Below are 25,932 nucleotides of genomic sequence, written 5' to 3'. Positions count from 1 at the left end.
GGAAGGGAAGAAGTAAAACTGAATTTTCAGGTGACATCATGCACTATATAGAAAACCTTAAAGTCTCCACCCCAAAACTATTAGAACTAATAAATGACTCAGTAAATTTGCTGGATATAAGATTAATATACAGAAATCTGTTGCTTATCTATACACTGATAATGGACTATTGGAAATAGAAAGCAAGAAAACAATCCTGTTTAAAATTGCATCAGGACTTCCCTGGTGGTCCAGTGGTTAAGGCTCCATGCTCCCACTGCAGGGGGCATGGGTTCGATCCCTGGTCAGGGAACTAAGATCCTGCATGCTGTGCAGTGCAGCTAAAATACATACATACAAATTTATAATTGCATCAAAAGAATAAAATACCTAGGAATAAACTTAACCAAGGAGGTAAAAGACTTATACTCTGAAAATGATAAAACACTAATGAAGGAATTTGAAGCTGATACAAAGAAATGGAAAAATATAAGTACTCATGAATTCGAAGAACTAATATTGTCAAAATGTCCATACTACCTAAAGAAATCTACATATTTAATGGAATCCCTATCAAAATATCCATGCCATTTTTCACATAACTAGAAAAAAATCATCCTAAAATTTATACAGAACCACAAAAGACCCCAAATAGCCAAAACAATCTTGAGAAAAAAGAACAAAGCTGGAGGTATTATGCTCCCTGGCTTCAGACTATACTACAAACCACAGTAATCAAAACAATATTGTACTGGCACAAAAACAAATACACAGATCAATGGAACAGAATAGAGAGCTCAGAAATAAATCCATGCACTTACAGTCAGTTAATCCATAACAAAGGAGGCAAGAATATACAATGGAGAAAAAGTCTCTTCAATAAGTGGTGCTGGGAAAACTGGACAGCTACATGTAAAGGAATAAAATTAGAACATTTTCTCACACCATATATAAAAATAAACTCAAAATGTATTAAAGACCTAAATATAAGACATGACACCATAAAACTCCCAGAAGAAAACATAAGCAGAACACTCTTTGACATAAATTATAGCAACATTTTTTAGGATCCGTCTCCTAAGGCAAAGGAAACAAAAGCAAAAATAAAGAAACTGGACCTAATTAAACTTAAAAGTTTTTGCACAGCAAAGGAAACTATCAACAAAATGAAAAGACAACCTACTGAATGGAAGAAAATATTTGCAAATGATATAACTAATGAGGGGGTGATAGCCAAAATATATAAACAGCTCATACAACTCAATATCAAAAACAGAAACAACCTGATTTAAAAATGGGCAGAAGACCTGAATAGACATTTCTCCAAAGAAGATATACAGATGGCCACAGGCACACGAAAAGATGTTCAACGTCACTCGTCATCAGGGAAATGCAAATCGAAACCACAACAAGATATCACCTCACACCTGTCAGAATGGCCATCATCAAAAAATCTACAAATAACAAATGTTGGCAAAGATGTGGAGAAAAGGGACCCTATACACTGTTGATGGGAATGTAAATTGGTGCAACCATTATGGAAAACAGCATGGAGGTTTCTCAAAAGACTAAAAATAGAATTACCGGACTTCCCTGGTAGCACATTGGTTAAGAATCTGCCTGCCAATGCAGGGGACAAGGGTTCGAGCCCTGGTCCAGGAAGATCCCACATGCCATGGAGCAACTAAGCCCATGCGGCACGACTACTGAGCCTCGGCTCTAGAGCCCGCGAGCCACAACTACTGAAGCCCGTGTGCCTAGAGCCCGTGCTCCACAACAAGAAAAGCTACCGCACTGAGAAGCCTGCATACCACAACGAAGAGTAGCCCCCGCTTGCCGCAACTAGAGAAAGCCCCCGCAGAGCAACGAAGACCCAACACAGCCAAAAATAAATAAATAAAATAAATAAATTTATTTTTTAAAAAAAAGAATGAGTTTTGCCATTTATAACAACATGGCTGGACCTGGAGAGTATTATGCTAAGTGATGTAAGTCAGAGAAAGACAAATACTGTATGTTATCACTTATATGTGGAATTTTAAAAATAAAACAAATTAGTGAATATAACAAAACAGAAACAGACTCACAGATATAGACAACAAATTAGTGGTTACCAGCGGGGAGAGGAAGGGGGGAGGTGCAAAATCGGGGTAGGGGATTAAAAGGCACAAGCTACTATGTATAAAATAAATAAGCTACAAGGATATATTGTACAGCACAGGGAACATAGCCAATATTTTATAATAACTATAAATGGAATGTAACCTTCAAAAATTGTGAATCACTATATTGTACACCTATAACTTATATAATATTGTGCAGCAACTGTACTTCAGTTTTTAAAATCTCCCACAAAAATATGGGATATATCCATACAATGGAATATTATTCAGCATTAATAAAGAATAAAGTATTAATACACGCTACGATACGGATGAACCTTGAAAAGATTATGTTACTAAGTGAAAGAAGCCAGTCACGAAAGGCTATGTATTAATGGTTCCATATATATGAAAGGTCCATAAAAGGCGAATCTATAGAGGCAGAAAGTAGATTAGTGGTTGTCTAGAGTTGGGGGGTAGAGACATGATGAAGTGACCGCTAATGGGTGTGGGAATTTGGGGAGGGGTAACGAAAATATTCTAAAATTGATTGTGGTGACAGTTTTCCCACTCCATGAGCATACTAAAAACCACTGAACTGAACGCTTCAAAAGGTAATTGTATGTTATTTGAATTATTCTTGAAAAATCTGTTATTAAAAAATAATACCTAAAAATAATACCTATCAGGGTTGTTGTAAGGATTAAACAATGTAAGACATACAAAAGTTCTTCATTAAGAACATCCTATAAAATATTAGCCACGTAACTACATTTAAACTTTCCTTGAAAAAGATGTTTTTGGGCTTCCCTGGTGGCGCAGTGGTTAAGAATCCACCTGCCAATGCAGGGGACACGGGTTCGAGCCCTGGTCCGGGAAGATACCACGTGCTGTGGAACAACTAAGCCTGTGCACCACAACTACTGAGCCTGCGCTCTAGAGCCCGTGAGCCACAACTACTGAGACCGTGTGCCACAACTACTGAAGCCCGCGCGCCTAGAGCCCATGCTCCGCAACAAGAGAAGCCACCACAATGAGAAGCCCACGCGCTGCAACAAAGAGTAGCCCCCGCTTGCCACAGCTAGAGAAAGCCCGCGCGCAGCAGCAAAGACCCAACGAAGCCAAAACTAAAATAAATAAATTTTTTCAAAAAAGAAAAAGATGGTTTTTTTTGTTTTGGTTTGGTTTGGTTTTTCTAACATTTTTATTGGAGTATAATTGTTTTACAATGGTGTGTTAGTTTCTGCTTTATAACAATGTGAATCAGTTATACATATACATATGTTCCCATATCTCTTCCCTCTTGCGTCTCCCTCCCACCGTCCCTATCCCACCCCTCTAGGTGGTCACAAAGCACTGAGCTGATCTCCCTGTGCTATGAGGCTGCTTCCCACTAGCTATCTATTTTACACTTAGTAGTGTATATATGGACATATATACACTACCACTCTCTCATTTTGTCCCAGCTTACCCTTCCCCCTCCCCATGTCCTCAACTCCATTCTCTAGTAGGTCTGCGTCTTTATTCCCGTCTTGCTCCTAGGTTCTTCATGACCATTTGAAAAAGATGTTTTTGATGCTACCCTGTCAATCCAACGATACCTAAAATAAGCTTAAAACTATCAAAGCAGTCACTATCCACCACATGTTCTTAAATTAGCATGTATAACAAATCTGAAGGCTGGCCCCAGGGTACAGTGGTATGCCAGGAGTCTGTCCATCTCACTAAGATTCTGTATTCTATCTCCATTGCTAAAATTTGGGGCAGCAGTCACTTCAGACCTTGTCAAACTTCTAAAAGTCTCACTACTTGATACCTTACTCTGAACATAAGCCAATAAACAGACAAGGATAAATGTGCTGTAAGGTGTTTGGGACACAGGAAATTTAATGTGTGAACAGAGGGGGCCAGGTGTAAGTAAAGCAGGATAGTCCAAGAGAGATTTTTCTCATGTGACATAACCACGTTAATTCCAATTCTGAAACCCATTTTCCCTCGAATTTGGAGTACACCTTGGTGAACACAGCTTTCTCTTGTTTCACTTAATAACTGCTGTTAAAATTTTAGTGACAGAATGAGCAAGCCATTCAGTGGAGATGGCCAAATGTCTAATTAGATGATGTTGAAAATCAAAGGAGGAGAAGCCAACTGCTAAATATAATAAGCTCAGGCATAAAATCATTGATGAGAAAAGAAAACGGTACCTTCACTTTGTTAAAATGAGGTACACGTATTAGATATTTTCTGAGATTCTCCATTGATTAAGTCCATTAGGACCAGTATCGACTGAGTTTCAACTCTACATTGATTTCACATCTGATCAAGCTAAGATCCAGCATTACTGCATACTCATTGTACTAGAGAACAAAAAAGCAACTAAACCTGTCTCCCTAAAATTAAAAAAAGTAAAAACTGTGAAAGAACATATAAATAAAATCAATTACCTGAAAATTTTAAACTACTTTTAAGCAAAAGACGCCTAAACAAAGTTCAAAGACAAGAACCAGATTGTGAAAGATGTTCAAAACAAATATGAAAGACAAAATGTTTATATCCAGAATATAAAAAGAACTGCTAAAAATTAATAAGAAAAAAGATGATCTAGTAGGAAAATAAAGAATATAATAGGCAATTCATTGAAGAGGCAATGCAAATGGCCAAGAAACATAGGACAATAAGTTTGCCCTCACTAACAACCAGGGAAATACAAATTAAATCACTAGTGGTATTTTACAGTGATCAGATAAGGAGAAATGTTAACATTTGAGAATACCATGCATTGGCAGGTAAGAAGAAATGTTAACATTTGAGAATACCTGCGGGGAAGGAGGGATCTATTTACTAGTGGTGACCTGGTCAATTAGAACATTCACTTTGCACCACCTGTTAAAATTTAAAATGTTCATACCCATGACCCAGATGTTAAACTTCTAGATATCTACTAATTAAAAAAACAAAAAGGTTGTGTTGGGGGGGTGGATCTCCCTGGTGGCGCAGTGATTAAGAATCTGCCTGCCAATGCAGGTGACATGGGTTTGAGCCCTGGTCCGGGAAGATCCCACATGCCCTGGAGCAACTAAGCCCGTGCACCACAACTACTGAGCCTGCACTCTAGAGCCCGTGAGCCACAACTACTGAAGCCCGTGAGCCTAGACCCCGTGCTCAACAACAAGAGAAGCCACCACAATGAGAAGCCCATGCACCACAACAAAGAGTAGCCCCCGCTCGCCGCAACTAGGGAAAGCCCCGGAGCAGCAACAAAGACCCAATGCAGCCAAAAATAAATAAATAAATAAAATTTTTTTTAATGCTAAAAAAAACCCACTCTAGTATATGCAAAGGTGTTCACTGCAATAGAAATCATGGAACTGTTAAATAAAATGTATTTTTAAGATGTGGAATATTATATAGTAGATAAAATGAATAAACTAGAGTATGAATTGAATGTGTGTGTACATCACCACTGATGGTTTTGTTTTAAAGTAATTGCATAAAAATACATAAACTATAATGTAAATATAATGCTTTTCATGTTACAAAACAATACTATATATTTCGTAGAAATACATAGATATATATGTTAGCACAACAAACAATCATCTGGAAGAATACAAACCAAATTCATGATTACAAATACCAAAAAAGGGAGTGCCACTAACGAGAGGAGGGCAAGATTTAGATGGTCATTGAAGACGACTTCAGCTTTATCTAAAATGCCTTCATAAAAAACAAAAAAGGAGGGGTTTCCCTGGTGGCGCAGTGGTTGAGAGTCCGCCTGCCGATACAGGGGACACGGGTTCGTGCCCCGGTCCGGGAGGATCCCGCATGCCGCGGAGAGGCTGCGCCCGTGAGCCATGGCCGCTGAGCCTGCGCGTCCGGAGCCTGTGCTCCGCAATGGGAGAGCCCACAACTGTGAGAGGCCCGCGTACCGCAAAAAAAAAAAAAGGAAAATACAGTCATGTGTTACTCAGATGTTTTTTAAAGTGGATGCTTCGGATAAAGCCTGAAAAGAAGTCTATCAAAATGTTCAAGTACCTTGCTTGACGGTGGATGCATTTGGGATTGTTATTTTTACATTTATGAGGGGGGTGAGTATGGGGGGCAGGGTGTGCGTGTGTGTGTAGGTGTGTTTTCCAAATCTCTCAAGTTAGAAAAAGAAGTGGAAAACGTGGCTACTATAGTTTGATATTCAGTCATACGGCGTAACAAGCCCAACTGTAAGGTTGGCCCGGATTTCAATGTGGTAAAAACACCCTGTATGTTAGACGGGAGGGATAACCCACTGACTAATCCACTATTATCCATTAGATTAAACAGTACATTAAAATCTTTATTAAGTTTTAAGCTTTCACCTTAGAAATCAGAGAACAGACCTTTGAAGAAAGGAACAGAACAAGTAGATTTTTGTGATTAAATATTACTACATAATGTGTCTTAAACACTTTTCCCTTTTAAAATGTCAAGATAATTATATGTTAAATATTACCTTAATAAGCCCTAGAAATTCAGATTTTAATTATAGAAACTTAGAACACATGAGCTTCTAGCCTCACATCATTTAATTCTGGCCTCATGGAATTTGCAGGTTACTCCAGAATCCTTCATTACCTGGTTACACACTAGTGGACCATAGGACATTTTGCTTGGAAATGATATAGGATAATATGATGGAAAATAACTGCACTTTCTCTCTTGTGCTTCTCCTGTAAGGCTATAAATAAGTTGAATGGTGCTCCCTTGATTTATGTTTATGACTATTATTATGATGATTTACTTTGGGTCGAGTGCTGACAGTTGCTGAGTGCTATACCAGACTCATAAGGAGAAATGGTTATGCCCCAGAGGCTTACATACCAAGACAAACAATTCGGCCATAAAATACACCAGCTAAGAGATGCTTAATCTCAGCAGTGCAATGCTTCTTGGAGTTTATAGGTAGGTGGAGAAAATGTTCTTCTCCTGGGGGAAGGAGGTTAATGCTCTTTGAAAGACTTTGAGGGCCAGTTTTCAATAGAGATTTCATACAGGGGTAAAGAAACATCAAAGCACACGCTCTTAGAGCATAGTAAAGGGGATAGTCAAAGGAGGATTCCCCAGCAAACCAACAGTTTCAGGTACTGAGTTAGGTATTGTGGATATAAGATTGCCCTTCAAGGGCTCAATCGAATGGCCATACTCAACTATACAATTCCAGGTAGGTTCAATGTACTGCTTTTGTATTACCACCATCTTAAATCTTTTCTGGAATAATATTGGTTATGGACATCTAACTCTGCAGACCAGTGTTTCAAAATGTATATTTTAAAGAACACTAGGTTTAGCGGACGTTTTCAGGTACGACAAAATTTCAAAACCTATGGACAAATAAACTTGAGAAGTGCTGGGTTAAACAGTGAAATAAGTATCTCTATTGCAAGAATTCTCAGAGTCTTCATGAAAATTGTGAATCTATGACTTTGATTGCAAAATAATTTTTGGTAGAGTACTTCACAGGACTAGTACTCTGGGAAGTATACACTGGGAAGCACCAAGTTTGGTGGAAGAAAGAACAAAAGAGAGAAGGAATGAAAACACTTTGTTTTAACCATGATGGTTGCTGGAGTCCTTTGTTTTCTGATTCACGTGCTCAAAGGACATAAAATGCCCCAGTGTCTGTCTTCTAGCTGAGCTGAGCGAGGCACAGTGCTCTTCATAATCTTCTAAACATGGTTGGAAGGATAACAAGGGCAGAATAAGACACAAAAAAAGAGCCTACACCTTTGTGGTAGCCAGCTTCCAAGATGGTCCCCAATAATCCCTGCCTCCTGGTATCCTGCCCTTGGGTCGTCCCCTCCCACAATAAATAGGGGTGATTTGTGTAACCAATGGGATACTATGGAAATAATGAAGTGCAACCTCCGAGGCTAGGTCACAAGACATTAGAGCTTCTAACTTGCTGTTTTGGGATCACTTGCTCTGGGGGAAGCCAGCTGCCATATTGTGAGAACACTCAAGCAGCCCTGTGGAGAAACCTATGTGGTGAAGGAAAGAGTCCTTCTGCCTACAGCCATGTCAGTGAGTCCTCTTAGAAGCGCCAAGTCAGGCCTTCAGATACCTGTAACCTCAGCCAGCATCTTTTTTTGTGGTACGCGGGCCTCTCACTGTTGCGGCCTCTCCCGTTGTGGAGCACAGGCTCCGGACGTGCAGGCTCAGCAGCCATGGCTCACGGGCCCAGCCGCTCTGCGGCATGTGGGATCCTCCCGGACCGGGGCACGAACCCGCGTCCCCTGCATTGGCAGGCGGACTCTCAACCACTGCGCCACCAGGGAAGCCCCCAAAATGGATTTTTTAAGTAAGTTAATTTGACTTTTTATTATTTACCTCTGATACTAAACATATGTTTTTCATTAGGGATTTTTTTCCCCATGATTTTTTCTCAGCTAAACTGCACCCAAATTCCTGACCCACAAAAACTGTATGAGATAATAAATGTTTGTTGTTTTAAGCCAGTAAGTTTTGGAGTAGTTTGTTACACAGCAATAAATAACTAATACGACATCCTAGATTTTTCAAGATTTCAGATATTCTGTTCTATTGTTCGTCCATGTGTCCTGAGTTGGGGGTTTAAAGAATTTGATCACCAAAACAACTGCTTGCCTTGTACACAAGGTCAGAGTCACTGAATCTCAATCAGTCCCAGGACTAGAAGAGCTCCGTAAGGCACCCTAGGAATATTCCATCACTACACAGTTCACAAAAAAACTTCTATTTCCTAGATGAAACAGGGCAACTTCTCAATGAACTGACAGTCACAGAGATAATTATCAAGACCCTTTTGGAAAATAGGCCCCCTGGCCAGTTTACTGAGAGTCAGAAAGTGACCTCTACCATGGGACTTGACACTAATAGTGTCTAAATTCCACAAGAGGCAAAGCAGGAGGATGAATGCTCTTACACTAACTTAGTTGAGGAAGTAGAGCTAAGTCCAGCTCACCCCCGTGGAACGTTAGAAAAGAAGGAATAAATAGTTTCCAAGGATGAGGGCAAGGCTGGGAATAAGAGAAACAATACAAACGATCTGAAGAGAGCTGCGCAAAGATGTGGAAACACAGTAAGAGGCAAGGGGAGCTGGAGCCCAGATAACAAGAACAGAGCAAGTGGGTGGAGAAGGGCGTGGCTTAGGGTATCAGCAGGAGGCCTGTAGATGGGAGCTGTGAAGGTTGCTGAGCAACTTCGGAAAGGCCGTGATCCAACCCAAATACGTGAAAATCCTCAGATGGTACAGGAGAAGCAGACTGACCAGGAAGGAATAGACACGGGAATTAGACAAGGTTGGTAGGGTCACAAGGAAGCAACACGGCCGAAAGAGGCTGTGAGCTGTGTAACAGGATGCACGCCAGAGGGAAATGAGCATTAGTAGAGGGTCCTATCCGAGCTACGACCTTGGGTCACACCCAAAACAAGTGAGGGGAGAGGGGAGTGAAGGGGGGGAGGGATAAGACACAGTCTCTGTAGCAGTCACTGCTCTTGTTAAGGAAGTTGGGAAACACTTACTGGGCTGCCTAGCTGCGTATGAGTTTCTGGGTGAAGAGGTAAACCACAGTAAAATAACCCAGGGCCATCTGGACCACAGGTGCCTCTGACAAAAAGAGTGTGGGGTGCTTCAGAGTGTGTCAGTCCCCTTTTGCAAACCCTGGCAACCTTTGGAGAAATTCTGCATGGGTAAGTTGGAATTATTTTCTCCCACTGCACCAAGTCCAGAAATAGTCCATGACCAAAGATCCATTACAGCTGCCGGTAGAAATAAATTTACTTGAAACTTTGCAACAGGCTCAAGACACAGTCTTGCTTATGGAAACGCACGCAGCAATAATCAGTGTTCCTCTCCAACTCCAGACCTGGTGGATACCTACAATTAAGCTTCGACGGATTAGCTGCCGTCAGGACAGTAGACGGTGGTATTCTACCTCCGTACTTTTTCAGCAAATTTGGGTATGTGGGTTTTTCCCCTTCTCCATGGAAAACAAAGAAGTTATTTCCAAATTAATTCAGGAGACCATCAAAAGTACTGAAAATTGTGCTGTTCCTTGTGGCAGGAGGAATGACTCTCCTCATTGAGTTAGAAATGCAAGGGTCGCTCGCATGACTTACAAAGCCCCTAGTTTACATTTTTCAATTAGGGGATAATCAGTGCGCCATTATGAGTAAACACTGTTGGAATGGCCTTTTGGCTGTATATTTTAACCTGCAAATCTTTGGGGAGGGTTTGACTGAAAGCATGACAGGAGAACAAGGCAAGTTATACTGATGATAAATAAGAACAATTACCACACCTATTATCTGGTAAATAATTTACTGTGATTTGCCATGAATCCATCTCAAGCCACCTTCTGGATAAAAACACAGCCCACAGACTGACTTCGTCAGCTTTTCCCACATCATGTCAGAAATTCGTGTCTGGAAAGCACAAAGGAAGCATTTACCTGGGATATAAGGAGCTATCACTTGACCATTTTAATCAGTGCAGATAAATTATGTCCCTTACAGAAATGGTCAATCAGTACTTTTCTCTCAGTTTAAAAATAAAAAAATCTGTGAGAAGACGTTTTGAGAAGAAGCCATAGCTCAACACTTAGGAGTCTGTTTTGTTTTTGAATCTTGTCTTCCCTTCTTGTTAAAAGCCATCAGCCTATGCATTTTCAGTCAACGCCTGCAGCATATTCCTAATTTCAGAGTGTATATACTATTATAATAGGATAATTAAATTCTGTATAATACTTCATAAATCCCATTGGTAAGGATTGGTGGAATATATAAAATGCTGGAGATGAGGGACAAACGTTGTTTCTGCTACTGCACTCTACTTGGTGGTAATTCCAACAGGCATATATGTATTATTTTTAACCCTGGTGTCAGATAAGTCATGTGGAACTTTTGGACGTACAGATCACATTTGCCTACGACTTCACTTACTAATGTCTTGAAAGAAATAATATTAATACTATTTTTTCCCTTTGTGCCCTCAAATCTGACCCCATGGTGTCTCTTGTTCAAAGGTCAGGTTTTAATTCTACTTTTTTTCCTTTTTTTGTAATTTTTGTTCCTTTTCAAAAATGGATTTTTTTTTTTTTTTTTTTTTTTTTTGCGGTGCGTGGGCCTCTCACTGTGGTGGCCTCTCCCGTTGTGGAGCACAGGCTCCGGACGTGCAGGCTCAGTGGCCATGGCTCACGGGCCCAGCCACTCCGCGGCATGTGGGATCTTCCCAGACCGGGGCACGAACCCGTGTCCCCTGCATTGGCAGGCGGACTCTCAACCACTGCGCCACCAGGGAAGCCTCAAAAATGGATTTTTTAAGTAAGTTAATTTGACTTTTTATTATTTACCTCTGATATTAAACATACGTTCTTCATTAGGGATTTTTTTCCCCATAATTTTTTCTCTGGACATTTTTGGTTACTGCTTTGCTATTATTTACTTAGTCATCCTGTCTATCAGCTTGGATTCATTTCACTGGATTCCAGGAACATTTTTGAATCAATAAAACATTAATATTGGGCAGAAATCCAGGTACCATTATCAGAAATTACAAAGTGGTATTACCTGTTGTGGTTTCCCCTACTACAGAACTGAGTTATGGACCTGGTGTCAAACGGTTCTTTCCTCTGCCTTCAGGTATCTGACAGAGATTAAAATATTTCTTAAGGTCTGTTGAGAATGTGATTATACAACCATTCAAGCAATTTGATATCCTCAGCATCAGGAAATTCTTCCTTATAGCTACCCAAAGCCCTCCAACTGCAATAGAAGCCCATTTTAAATTTGATTTTAGGACTGGGTGACTTATTGAACTCCTTTATTTAACAGGTGAAGGAACAATGGAAAAGTAGACACCGCAGTGTCTTATGGTCAATGTACCCTCAGCAGTGAATGGGGTGGGGGGATGGTAATAGCACGGGGTGGGGGGCGGCGGCATTAACAGGCATTCCTTACCCACAGGCAGAAAGTCTTTCATCCACCATCACGATATGAGGTGGGATCAACTTCACAGACCTCAACTAGAACAGCCCTGAAAGAACCCAGCCACACATGCTTCACAGAGTAAAGCAACAGAATAGAGAATTATGAGTGCCCTTCACGGCATTATAATTTTAAATAATGGGGAAATTCCTGAATTATACTCAATTTAAGGACAAGGCTACTTTTCCTAACAAGGCTACTTTTCTAATGTCATACACAGCCACAAAACCTCTCTCCATGTGGAATCACAGAAACTGTTTAAAGAAAGCTAAAAAGACCAGAAAAAAATAATTCTGTACAGCTTTCTCTTGTCTGACACCAGAAATAGATGTCACTAATGTAAATCGGGACAGCTGAAGTTCTCGTGATAATGCAGCATTCAGTGTTTTAATGCCAATAGCACGAGAATTTAAAAAAGGGAATTTTTTTCTCTTTCTCTCTGTCTCTCCGTTATATATACGTAGGTGTCTGTCTGCATATGTGTGTGTGGCTCAGATCCCACAAACATAGTACCAATGAAAAATAAATGAAACAAGAAAAAAAGTCTTCTATCCCCTTCCAAACGAAATTAATATGAGTTTCTTACAGGTGTGTTCCTCTTTTTAAAAGACAAACCACTTTGAAAATTGATAATCCAACTCTCCCCATCTAGAAGCTCTCAGGGAAATTAGGTAGATGGTATTTGATTTACAAAGGCTAGCAGAATCCTTCTCTGTAAAGCAATTCCAGACATGGGCCTTCTGTGACAACGCTTGTGATAGAACATTCCAGCACTCTCTACCAAGCAGAACAAAGCTCCCATTTCACACAATTCCAGATATCCTCAGGCCGTCTAATTTACCACCTGTGGTTTGGATCTAAGCAAACAAAAACCTAAAAGAGGAGACAAATCATCAGTAAATCTCTTAGGTGCCGGTCCACAAATCCTAGGAACCAAGGAAAGCAATCTGTGAAGACGGGACAAAGAAGTGGGGAAAGAGGGCTCATGCTATGGATCAAAACAAGTCGGGCTTGCAAAGAAACACATACGGATGATAAAGGCAACGCTGAAGCTTTATGAGTTAAGGTAAAAGAAATATATGAAATCAAGGGGAATTAGCAGTGCGGGTCCTCAGTGCACTATTAAATCAAGATGAACTCACCGATAAATTACTACAGAGGGACAAAAACAGACACCCATGTCCCCATAAATAAATAAAATGCAGCATGCAGTATGAATCTTGGGCACAGATGTCCCGCATCTCTGCTGTTGCCTACTAAAATGTTCGCGCGTTCTACTCTTCCTTTTCCTCCTTCTGACTCTCAGACCACCGTGGGCACTAAGACCTCTGCTTAACTTCTTGCCTTTGAATTAATGACAATATTCTTGGTTTCATTTCTTTAGGTCCCTTAGGCAGATGTTGCCCACTGGGGTTTAAAGGCACAGGATAAATAAACCAAACATAAGTAAGATGCTAAATGACAAGATGACAAAACTCTGCTCCTCTAGATTTCGATTACTGAGACATTTCTTAAGGGATAATAAAAAGAGAAAAATGCAGGTCATCTGGGAATTATTAGAGCTGTGTTGCTATTGCTTGTTTCATAAAGTGGAAAGGGCAACTAGAGGTGAGGCAATTTGCGCCTGTTCACGACAAATAAGGAAGAAACCATCAGGAATCTCGAGGTGAAGGGCACTTGGGAGCACGACCTGATTCCATTTGCTATGCTGAGAGGAAGCTGATTTGTGCAACTTCTTACAGATACACAAAAGAGGGAAAAGGTGAAGCCATAAGAGAGAATTCTACCCTGAAAGTTAAAACTCACAAGGGAAAGATCTGTGAAGCAAAATTACACTGTGAAATGTCACTCTCTAAAGGGCTGAAAAAGAAGTGTGATAAATGTTATTACTCTGTAGTGCCATAATAGTGCTGAGGACTCAATCACTGCTCTGATTTTTTGCTCAACCAGTACAAGAAGGCAGTTATAGGAAAACAGACCCTGTTCCAAAATGCTTTCAGGTTAAAAGCTGCAGGGAGAAAGGCAAAATGGGAAAACCACTAATACAGCCATCACGCTCATAAATAACTTCGGATCATCAGTGTCTAGTTGCCCTCTGGGGTTTAAAGGCACCATAAGATCAGGATAAGCAAAGAATGAATAGAGTTAAAGGTCAGAAAGGTCCAGAGAAAGTCCACTCGAGAACCAAAGGAAAACCAGCCTACACCAATCTTTAAGACTGATTTTCTTAATGATCTCAGCAAACCAGTCACAAGAAACCCCCTAATGTCATTCCAAGATCAAGCAAGTGTGTCTAAGACTGGAGAGCAGCTGCGCTTCTAATCTGGGATACAGATAAAAGAGTATCTAAACAGTTAGAAATTAACACCCACAGGGGATGATGCCCAGATATGTGATCACAAAAACTTGTACAAAATGTGTGCATGCGTGCGTTGGTATTAAGATATATATATTTGTGTGTGTATATTTATATATCATGTCATGTAATCATGAATTCTAGTTTCATTGCAAAAGAGACAGATTTCGATGAATGGAAAGTGTCATTTTAAACCTTTTTTTCATGTTTCATTCTGACCTTTGAAATGGGTCAACATTACACTTACATAATATAAAGCTATATTACCCAAGTTGTGCTAAAGTCTTCCCAGGCTACAACCACCCTGATGACATCCTCCATGAGGAGCCAGTAAATAAGAATCTGAGGACACCATGAAAGAGAAGAGCAGAAAAGGGCCAAGAATCCAAAGAAGGAGTTTGCTCCCCAAACTCTGCTTGTGTGCTTCAAAAAAGAATGTTCTCGGGCTTCCCTGGTGGTGCAGTGGTTGAGAGTCTGCCTGCCGATGCAGGGGACATGGGTTCGAGCCCTGTTCTGGGAAGTTCCCACATGCCGTGGAGCGGCTAGGCCCATGTGCCACAACTACTAAGCCTGCGCTCTAGAGCCTGCAAGCCATGGCTACTGAGCCCACGTGCCACAGCTACTGAAGCCTGCATGTTTAGAGCCCATGCTCTGCAACAGAGAAGCCACTGCAATAAGAAGCCCGCGCACCACAACAAAGAGTGGCCCCCACTCGCTGCAAGTAGAGAAAGCCCGCGCACAGCAACGAAGACCCAGCACAGCCATAAATAAATAAATAAATATTAAAAAAAAAAAAAGACAAATGTAGTCAAATCACTTATATCCATAATAACTAGTTGAGGAATACACAAAACAAAAATACACAAAATATGATGTCAAAAATAGTAAACATGGGGGTGGAGAATAAAAATGTAGGGTGGTTAGAATGTGTTTGAACTTAAAATATCATCAACTTAAAATAATTAGATATAGATATATGTTGTTATTATGAACCTCATAGTAATGGCTAACCAAAAACTTATAATAGATACATGCACAAAAAAAAGAGAAAGGAATCCAAAGATAACACTAAAAATAATCATCATATCACAAGGTAAGAGAGAAAAGAAGAAAGGAAGCAAACTACAAAAACAACCAGAAAACAATTAACAAAATGGCAATAAGTACATACCTATCAATAATTACTTTAAATGTACATGGACTAAATACTCCAATAAAAAGATATAGGCTGAACAGATTTAAAAAAACAAGACAGGGCTTCCCTCGTGGCTCAGTGGTTGAGAGTCCGCCTGCCAACGCAGGGGACACAGGTTTGTGCCCCGGTCTGGGAAGACCTCACATGCCGCAGAGCAGCTGGGCCCATGAGCCATGGCCGCTGAGCCTGCGCATCTGGAACCTGTGCTCCGCAACGGGAGAGGCCACAACAGTGAGAGGCCCGCATACCGCAAAAAAAAAAAAAAAAAAGACATATATATGCTACCTACAAGAGACTCACTTCAGATCTAAAGACACACACATACTGAAAGTGAGAGGGTGGAAAAGGTATTCCATGCAAATGGAAACAAAGAGAAAGCTAGAATAGCAATACTTATATCAGACAGAGGCTTTAAAACAAAGAGTGTAACAAGAGACAATGAAGGATATTACACAAGGTAAAGGGATCAATCAATCAAGAAGATAACAATTGAAAATATATATGCTCTCAACATATGAGCACCTAAATACATAAAGCAAATATTAACAAACATAAAGGGAGAAATTGACAGTAACACAATAATAGTAGAGGACTTTAACACCTCACTTACATCAATGGACAGATCAGTCAGACCAAAAAAAATTAATAAAGAAACACTGATCTTAAACAACAAATTATACCAGATGGATTTAGTAGATACATTTAATCTAAAACATTCCATCCAAAAACAGCAGAATACACATTCTTTTCAAGAGCACATGGAACATTCTCTAGGGCAGATCACATGCTGGGCCACAAAACAAGTCTCAGTATAATTTTAAGAAGATTGAAATCATTTCAAGCATCTTTTCTGACTATACCAGCATAAGACTAGAAATCAACTATGAGGGGAAAAAACTGCAAAAAACACAAGAACATGGAGGCTAAACAATATGCTACTAAACAACCAGTGGGTCATTGAAGAAATCAAAGAGGAAATAAAAAACTACTAGAGGGCTTCCCTGGTGGCGCAGTGGTTGAGAATCTGCCTGCTAATGCAGGGGACACGGGTTCGAGCCCTGGTCTGGGACGATCCCACATGCCACGGAGCAACTGGGCCCTTGAGCCACAATTGCTGAGCCTACGCGTCTGGAGCCTGTGCTCCGCAACAAGAGAGGCCACAATAGTGAGAAGCCCGCACACCGTGATGAAGAGTGGCCCCCGCTTGCCACAACTAGGAAAACCCTCGCACAGAGACAAAGACCCAACACAGCCATAAATAAATAAATAAATAAAAGAGTAGTTTGAACAGTTTAAAAAAAAAAAAAACTACTGGAGACAAATGAAAATGGAAACACAACAATCCAAAATCTATGAGGCACAGCAAAAGCAGTTCTAAGAGGGAAGTTTATAGCAATACAAGCCTACCTCAGGAAACAAGAGAAATCTCAAACAAACAATCTAACACTTAAACCTAAAGGAACTAGAAAAAGAACCAACAAAACCCAAAGTTAGTAGAAGGAAAGAAATCATAAAGATCAGAGCAGAAACACATGAAATAGAGACTTAAAAACAGTAGAAAAGATCAATGAAACTAGGAGCTGGTTCTTTGAAATGATAAATAAAATTGGAAACCTTGAGCCAGATTCATCAAGGAAAAAAAAAAGAGAGAGAGAGAGAGCCCAAATAAATAAAATCAGGAATGAAAAAGAAGTTACAATGGACAGCACAGAAATACAAAAAATCATAGGAGACCAGTATGAACAACTATATGCTGATAAAATGGATAGTCTAAAGGAAATGGATAAATTCCTAGAAACGTACAATCTCCCAAGACTTAATCAGGAAGAAATAGAAAATATTAACAGACCAATTAATGGTAATGAAATTGAATTAGTAATTTAAAAAACTGACAACAAGGGCTTCCCTGGTGGCACAGTGGTTAAGAATCCACCTGCCAATGCAGGGGACGTGGGTTCGAGCTCTTGTCCAGGAAGATCCCACATGCCGCAGAGCAACTAAGCCCATGTGCCACAACTACTGAGCCTGTGCTCTAGAGCCTGTGAGTCACAACTACTGAGCCCGCATGCCAAAACTACTGAAACCCGAGCACCTAGAGCCTGTGCTCCACAACAAGAGAAGCCACCACAGTGAGAAGCCCACGCACCACAACAAAGAGTAGCCCCCGCTTGCCGCAGCTAGAGAAAGCCCGTGCACAGCAAAGAAGACCCAACGCAGCCTAAATAAATAAATAAATAAATATTTTAAAAAATTAATTAAAAAAAAAAACTCACCACAAACAAAATTCCAGGACCAGATGTCTTCACAGATGAATTCTACCAAACTTTTCAAGAAAAGTTAACACCTATCCTTCTCAAACTATTGCAAAAAAACTGTAAGGAAGGAACACTTCCAAACTCATTCAGCATCAGGTCAGCATCACCCTGATACAAAAACCAGACAAAGACATCAAAAAAGAAAAAATTACAGGCCAATATCACTGATGAACATAGATGCAAAAATCGTCAACAAAATATTAGCAAATTGAATTCAACAATATAGTGAAAGGATCATACACCATGATTAAATGGGATTTATTCTAGGGATGCAAGGATGGTTCAGTATCCACAAATCAATCTATGTGATACACCACAGTTACAAAATTGAATAAAAATTATATGATCATCTCAATAGATGCAGGAAAAAACAAACTTTTGACAAAAGTCATCCATTTATGATAAAAACATCCATTTATGATAAAAACTCTCAACAACATGGGTATAAAGGCAAGATACCTCAACATAAGAAAGGCCATATATGATAAACTTACACCCGACATCATACTCAATAGTGAAAAGGTGAAAGCATTTCCTCTGAGATCAGGAACAAGACAAGGATATCCACTCTCACTATTTTTATTTAACATAGTACTGGAAGTCCTACCCACAGCAATCAGACAAGAAAAAGAAATTAAAGGAATCCAAATTGGGGAGGAAGAAGTAAAACTGTCACTGTTTGCAGATGACATGCTACTTCATACAGAAGATCCTAAAGATGACACACACACCACCAAAAAAACTTTTAGAACTAATAAATGAATGCAGTAAAGTTGCAGGATACAAAATTAATATACAGAAATCTGTTGCATTTCTATATACTAACAATGAACTATCAAAAATAGAAATTAAGAAAACAATCACATTCATAATTGCATCAAAAAGAATATGGGCTTCCCTGGTGGTGCAGTGGTTGAGAGTCCGCCTGCCGATGCAGGGGACACGGGTTTGTGCCCCAGTCCAGGAAGATCCCACATGCCACAGAGCGGCTAGGCCCATGAGCCATGGCCTCTGAGCCTGCATGTCCGCAGCCTGTGCTCCACAACGGGAGAGGCCACAACAGTGAGAGGCCTGCGTACCGTCAAAAAAAAAAAAAAAAAAAAAGAATACAATACCTAGGAATAAACCTAACCAAGGAGGTAAAAGACTTATACTCAGAAAAACTATAAGACACTGATGAAAGAAATTGAAGACAACACAAACAAATGGAAAGATATACCATGTACATGGATTAGAAGAATTAAATATTATTAAAATGACTACACTACCTCAAGAAAACTAAAGATTCAATGCAATCTCTATCAAAATACCAATGACATTTTTCATAGAACTAGAACAAATAATCCAAAAATTTGTATGGAAACAAAAAAGACCTCAAATAGCTAAAACAATCTTCAGAAAGAAAAGCAAAGATAGAGGTATCATGCGTCCTGATTTCAAACTATACTACAAAGTTACAGTAATCAAAACAATATGGTACTGGCACAAAAACAGACACATAGATCAGTGGAATGGAATACAGAGCCCAGAAAAAAACCCACACTTATATGGTCAATTGCTCTATGACAAAGGAGACAAGAATATACAATAGGAAAAAGACAGCTTCTTCAGTAAGTGGTGTTGGGAAAATTGAACAGCTGCCATGCAAAAGAATCACATTGGACTATTTTCTTGCACCATATACAAAAATAAACTCAAAATGGATTAAAGACTTAAATGTAAGACCTGAAACCACAAAACTCCTAGAAAAAAACACAGGCAGTATACTCTCTGACATCAGCCTTAGTAATATTTTTTTGGATATGTCTCCTCAGGCAAGGAAAACAAAAGCAAAAATAAACAAATATGACTATGTCGAACTAAAAAGCTTTTGCACAACTAAGGAAACTATCAACAAAACAAAAAGGCCGCCTACTGAATAGAAGATGTACAGATGGCCAACAGGCACATGGAAAGATGCTCAACATCACTAAACGTCAGGGAAATGCAAATCAAAACCATGAGATAGGGCTTCCCTGGTGGCGCAGTGGTTGGGAATCCACCTGCCTATGCAGGGGACACAGGTTCGAGCCTTGGTCCAGAAGGATCCCACATGCCACGGAGCAACTAAGCCAATGCATCACAACTGCTGAGCCTGTGCTCTAAAGCCCGTGTGCCACAACTACTGAAGCCTGCACATCTAGAGCCCGTGCTCCACAACAAGAGAAGCCACTGCGATGAGAAGCCCACACACTGCAAGGAAGAGTAGCCCCTGCTCACCACAACTAGAGAAAGTCCGTGTGCAGCAAGAAAGACCCAACACAGCCAAAAACAAAATAAAATAAATAAAATAATTTTTTTAAAAAACACGAGATACCACCTCACACCTGTCAGAATGGCTACCTTCAAAAAGACAATAAATAACAAGAGTTGGCAAGGATGTGGAGAAAAGGGAACCCTTGCACTGTTGGTGGGATTGTAAATTGGTGTAGCCATTATAGAAAACAGAATGGAGGTTCCTCAAAAAATTAAAAATAGAACCGCCATATGATCCAGCAGTTTCACTTCTGGGTATTTACCCAAAGAAAACCAAAACTCTAATTTGAAAAGATATGTGCATTCCAATGTTCACTGCAGCATTATTTATAATATCCAAGATATAGAAGCAACGTAAGTGTCCATTAACAGACAAATGGATAAGGAAGATATGCATATATGTGTGTATGTGTATATATATGTATGTATACATATATATACACATACACACACACATACATATGTATATACATATATACAAATGGAATATTACTCAGCCATTTAAAAATGAAATCTAGCCATTTGCAATAGTAAGCATGGATCAAAAGAGTATTAGGCTAAGTGAAATAAGTCACACAGGGAAGTACAAATACTGCGTGATCTCACTTAAATGTGGAATCTGAAAAGCAAAACAAACAAAGCAAGATGAAAACAGAGTCATAGATACAGAGAACAAGCAGGTGGCTGCCAGAAAGGAGGGAGGTCTGGGGGTGGGTGAAATAGGTGAAGGGGATTAAGAGGTACAAACTCCAGGTATATAATAAATAAGCCACAGGAATATAATATACAACACAAGAAACATGGTCAATAATATTATAATGATTTTATATGGGGACAGACTAGACTTATCGTGGGGTTCATTTCATAATGTATGCAACTGTCAAATCATTAGGTAGTTCACACCTGAAACTAACACAATATTGTATTTCAACTATATTTCAATTTAAAAAAAGAATTTAGCTTCACTATGAAAGAAAGAAAGATTGAGTTGATGCTCTAGGTTAATGAGACAAGAAAGAGGACAATTATATAAAACACATGAGCCTGGTTTGGATCTGGACCAAAGATTATTTTTTTGTCGTACTATAAAGGACATATGAAGGCAATTGACAAAATCTGAATAAAGTCCATAGATTTAATCGTGTTGTCAGTTTAATTCTTCATTTTCGTAACTATATTGTGAGTAAGTACGTCCTCAGTATAGTCACTGCAGCATTTAAGCATAAAGGGGCATCTACTTTGTCTTCCACTTATTCTCAACTGGGTCAGAAAAAAACACAGATATATAGATATAGATAGAAAGAGAGAGAGAATGAGAGCCAATGAGGTGAAAATGTTAACATTTGTGCAATCTTTATACTATTCTTGCAACTTTTCTATAAATCTGAAATTATTTCAAAATAAAGTTTTTTAAAAGTCAGAAGAAAGGAAGAAAGGAGTGGGGGAAGGAAATTTGTCTTCTCTTCTACTCCTTTCTTACAGAGGATGATCTGGTCATCTTCTCTGTTTTGTTTGTTTAGTTGGTTTTACTCATTTACACAGTTTGCCCTTGTAGGGAAATCTGATATATCTTCAGAAGGAAAAGCAAGTTTTCACAAATACTTGAGACTAATTTAGCTAATAAACATCTCAAGGTATGTCAAGAGCAAATATTTGATAGCGATATTTACTAACAGGTCAGAAGATTGAAGGAGTTTGGACAAAGTCAGAATAAGTCAGCAGTAAGACTGAAAACAGAAACCAAGTTTCCTAGCAGCTCATTTAGTATGATTTTTTTAAGCCAAAATTGTGTGATGCAGCAGCTATTCTACAGTGGAAAATTGCCCCTGGGAAGCTACAAGAGTTCATCAAAGGCAGAGGTTCAGAGTCGTCTGTCTGCTGTGGTGAGACACCGGTCATATTGCTATGCACCCCATAGATCACAAATAATAATATCCCGAGGCATTGTCTCCTGTATTAAAAGATAAGAACTCTGTTTTTGTTTCTAGAACCATCGCTCTCTTTCTCTGCTTCACACGGCTCATGTAATTCAGAAGATAGACTTCATTCAAAGAATGAAAGATAGGTTAAGTCTGAATCTCAGTGCTTCTCTTCATCAATTCAGCAAGCTGCAGAACGTTATCTGCCTTGTAAGTACTCAGCTCCCTCTAACAAGATGAATTTCTTTCCTAAAACAGGTTTGTACCTAGGGCTTCACCACCAGCGGTGTCAGCACCACTCTGAGAAGAAGATGTGTTGCTATAAGAAGCCCAAATATGGGCTTTATAGATTGCGGGTAGACCTCATCTTTGGAGAAAAAGAGATACCTAGATAGTACTCATAAATAATGGGTCTTAGCAGAAAAAAAGAGACAATGATAAGGAAGCATTCTCCAGGAATCCCAGCAGGATCGGAGAGGCAGGCTCCAAAGTCATCACCCAACTAGAGATGGTTTCAGAGGCTTTCTACAGGCAGCAGTGTCACAAACTAAAACCTTTCCACCCAAAGTGCAGTCCATACACCAGCAGCTTCAGCACTGCCCGGGAGCTTGTTAGAAATGCAAAATCTCACGCCCCTCCACCGATATGCTGAACTGGTATCTGCGTTTTCTCAAGATCCCCAGGAGATTTGTACGCACATTGGAGTTCGAGGAACACTGGACTAGAAGAATTATGCAATAGACGGCTTGAGCCTAGGAGAAGCAGAAGAAAAACATACGCGCGTGCGCGCACGCACGCACACACACACGCACGCTGCTCTGAGGCAAATGGGACCACAGAAGGAGATCCCTGCTCTAGTCGGAACTACCGACACACTGGCATCCAGCGCTCTGCCATCCCATCCCTCCACCCCACCATTCATCCGTCCCTCCCATGGGTCTTGGACCCATGACCTGCATTCACCCTAAGGGAGTCTGAGCACACGCTGAGCAGCCTCATGGCCACTTATCTCACAAAGATGATCATATGACTTTCATCTTTCATCCTATTAATGTGATGAATCACACTTACTGAGCTGCATGTGTGGAACCGTCTCTGCATCTCAAGGGTGAACCCCACTTGACCATGGTGTATAATCCCTTTAATGTGCTGTTGAATGCAGTTTTGTTGAGAACTTTTGCGTCCATATTCATCAGGGATATTGGCCTGTAGTTTCCTATTCTTACAGTCCAACTGTTCTATTTTAGTTATCTGGGAGACTAAAGGAAATAAATGGAAATAAATCCATTTATCGAGTGACTACTGTGTACCAAGCCCTGTCTTGGGCACTGTACCAATATCATCTCACTTAATGCTTCTAACAACCGTGCAAAGGTAATAGCATTAGCTCCAATTTACAAATTAAAAATCTGAAACTTTGCCCAAGCTCACACAATAAGAAAATGTTTAAGTTAGGATCCCGCTCTAGATTCCAAGTTCTGTTCCTTCTCCTGTACCACAAGGACACAGAAACCGAGATTTTTTATTTATTTATTTATATATTTTTTTGGCTGTGTTGGGTCTTTGTTGCTGTGCACAAGCTTTCTCTAGTTGCGGCGAGTGGGGGCTGCTCTTTGTAGCAGTGCACGGGCTTCTCATTGCGGTGGCTTCTCTTGTTGCAGAGCACAGGCTCTAGAGCGCAGGCTCAGTAGTTGTGGCGCATGGGCTTAGTTGCTCTGCGGCGTGTGGGATCTTCCCAGACTGGGGTTCAAACCCGTGTCCCCTGCATTGGCAGGAGGATTCTTAACCACCGCACCACCAGGGAAGCCCCCAGAAACTGAGACTTTTAATCTTCTTATTTCTTAAAGGGAAAAAAAGCCAATTCTGTACAACTCCACTTCCACAGGAAACTAGATTCTGTCCACGGCAGGGTATCTAGTTTCAGCAAGGCCAGAAATTGTTCATGAGTTGTTATTGGAGACGGGGAGAAAATGATGAACTGTGATGGACTCTTTGTCTGACAGCCTTCTAAGCACCTCTAGAGGTCAACCAAGCCACCTTCGTCCCAGATCACGCACTTCCCTTAAGGCATTGGCTTGAATGGCGGCCTGAGGAGAAATCCACTTCCATTAGCAGCTACCCATTCCATTTAAACATTTCACCTGAAATGGAGTCAAAGAGCCTCCAATTTTTCCTCAGAAGCCGTACAGGAGATTCCATACCCCTCCCTTCAACAGCCTTTTAAGAATTGAAGACAAAAAATAGGACACACCCAAAAGTAGAATTTCTCTTTTGCCATTAAATACACTCGGTCTTTGATCTCTTCCTCATGTAACAGGATTTTCAGTCCCTTTTCCATCCTGGTTCCGCCCCCAGGCACACATCATGCCCCACCTTCCGACAAGCACCGAAACGTAGCCCATCTCGCAATTACGGCTGCCGCGAGGCTGAGGCAGCGTCACCTTCTCCCTCTAGTTTCGCCCCATCTCTCTCCTTCCATCCTGATTTTACCCAGCGCCTCACACACAGGCCGATCCAAAATGTCAACCAGCCCCCGAGGGGCAATGCTGTGATAACTACGCAAATCTCCCAAGTGGTTCATCAACCCACACACCTACCCGCCTCCGTTTTGAAGTGGCGATGTGATCAATCAGGCCGGTTTCGTGTTCCGCAGCTCACACGGTACGGAGAAAAGGTTAATGACACCGACTGTTCCTGCTGGAGAAGCAACTCAACTGGACAGCAGCCTTCGCAACAACAGGAAAGGAACACTTCACTTTTAGTCATCCTGTAAGAAAAGGAAAAAAAAATACATACATACATATATATATATACACACACACACACATATATATAGGAGGTTTTTTACCTTATATACAGATGAAATAAAAAGCCATTTGCCCGAAGGCTATAGCAGGACTTATGCTCCACTGGCTTAAGTCAAAACTAGGATTCCTTTTCTCACTCAGTGGCTAAGCGTTTCGCAGACACCAAAGGCAATGAAGGCAGATACTCGACTGAGGGTCTAAACTCAGCCCCTGTGGTTTGCACATTGGGACTTTCAAACCAACTCAGTGTAAATGGACAGACTCACATTGGACAGGAAAGTCCCCTCCACGCCATCCATCATGGGCTCCCAGCGGCTCTGCTTAATTTTCTGCCCACCAGACCCAGGGATGCAGGCTAGCTACATTTCTCTCTCTCTCTCATTCATTCTCTCTCTCGTTCAGATTCTCCCTCTCTCTCTCTCTCTCTCTCTCTCTCTCTCAGTCCCTGCCTGCCCCTCATTCCTGTTTCAAGAACAAGTAAAAGCCAGCCTCTCCATTAAAAAACTCACATCCACCCCTTGCATGGGAAGAACCATGAGCTGTTAAGACCTGGTCTGGCCAGCTTTACACACAGTGGCCAGGTCGCACCTCTTTCCCTCACCATCCTCAGAAGGACACAGCCTAGGGACTTCCCTGGCGGTCCAGTGGCTAAGACTCCGCACTCCCAATGCAGGGGGCCTGGGTTCAATCCCTGGTCAGGGAACTAGATCCCACATGCTGCAACGAGGATCCCATGGGCAGCAACGAAGATCCTGAGTGCTGCAACTAAGACCCGGCACAGCCAAATAAATATTTAAAAAAAAAAAAAAAAAAGAAGGACACAGCCTCTCTATCCTCCTTATTTCTATTTACCGAGGCCCACTCAGATTTCCACACTGTTCCTTACACATTATTTTCCTAAATTAGATTTCCCATCACCAGCTTTATTTACATAGGAACAGCTGAGTGGTTTGGAATTTGGACCTTAG

At 40.6% G+C, this 25,932-nt stretch overlaps 1 pseudogene across 1 annotated transcript in view; it reads right to left on the bottom strand.

Annotated features, from left to right (window-relative positions):
• LOC307186092 (large ribosomal subunit protein eL32-like) overlaps positions 1-25,932 on the bottom strand; it is a 71,862-nt pseudogene that overhangs the window by 42,383 nt on the left and 3,547 nt on the right. The window lies entirely within an intron of this gene.

Source organism: Stenella coeruleoalba (assembly GCF_951394435.1).
Source record: "Stenella coeruleoalba genome assembly, chromosome: 4".
Lineage (NCBI taxonomy): Eukaryota > Metazoa > Chordata > Mammalia > Artiodactyla > Delphinidae > Stenella > Stenella coeruleoalba.
Note: the sequence above shows the minus strand (reverse complement) of the source record. Positions and strands in the feature narration are given on the sequence as shown.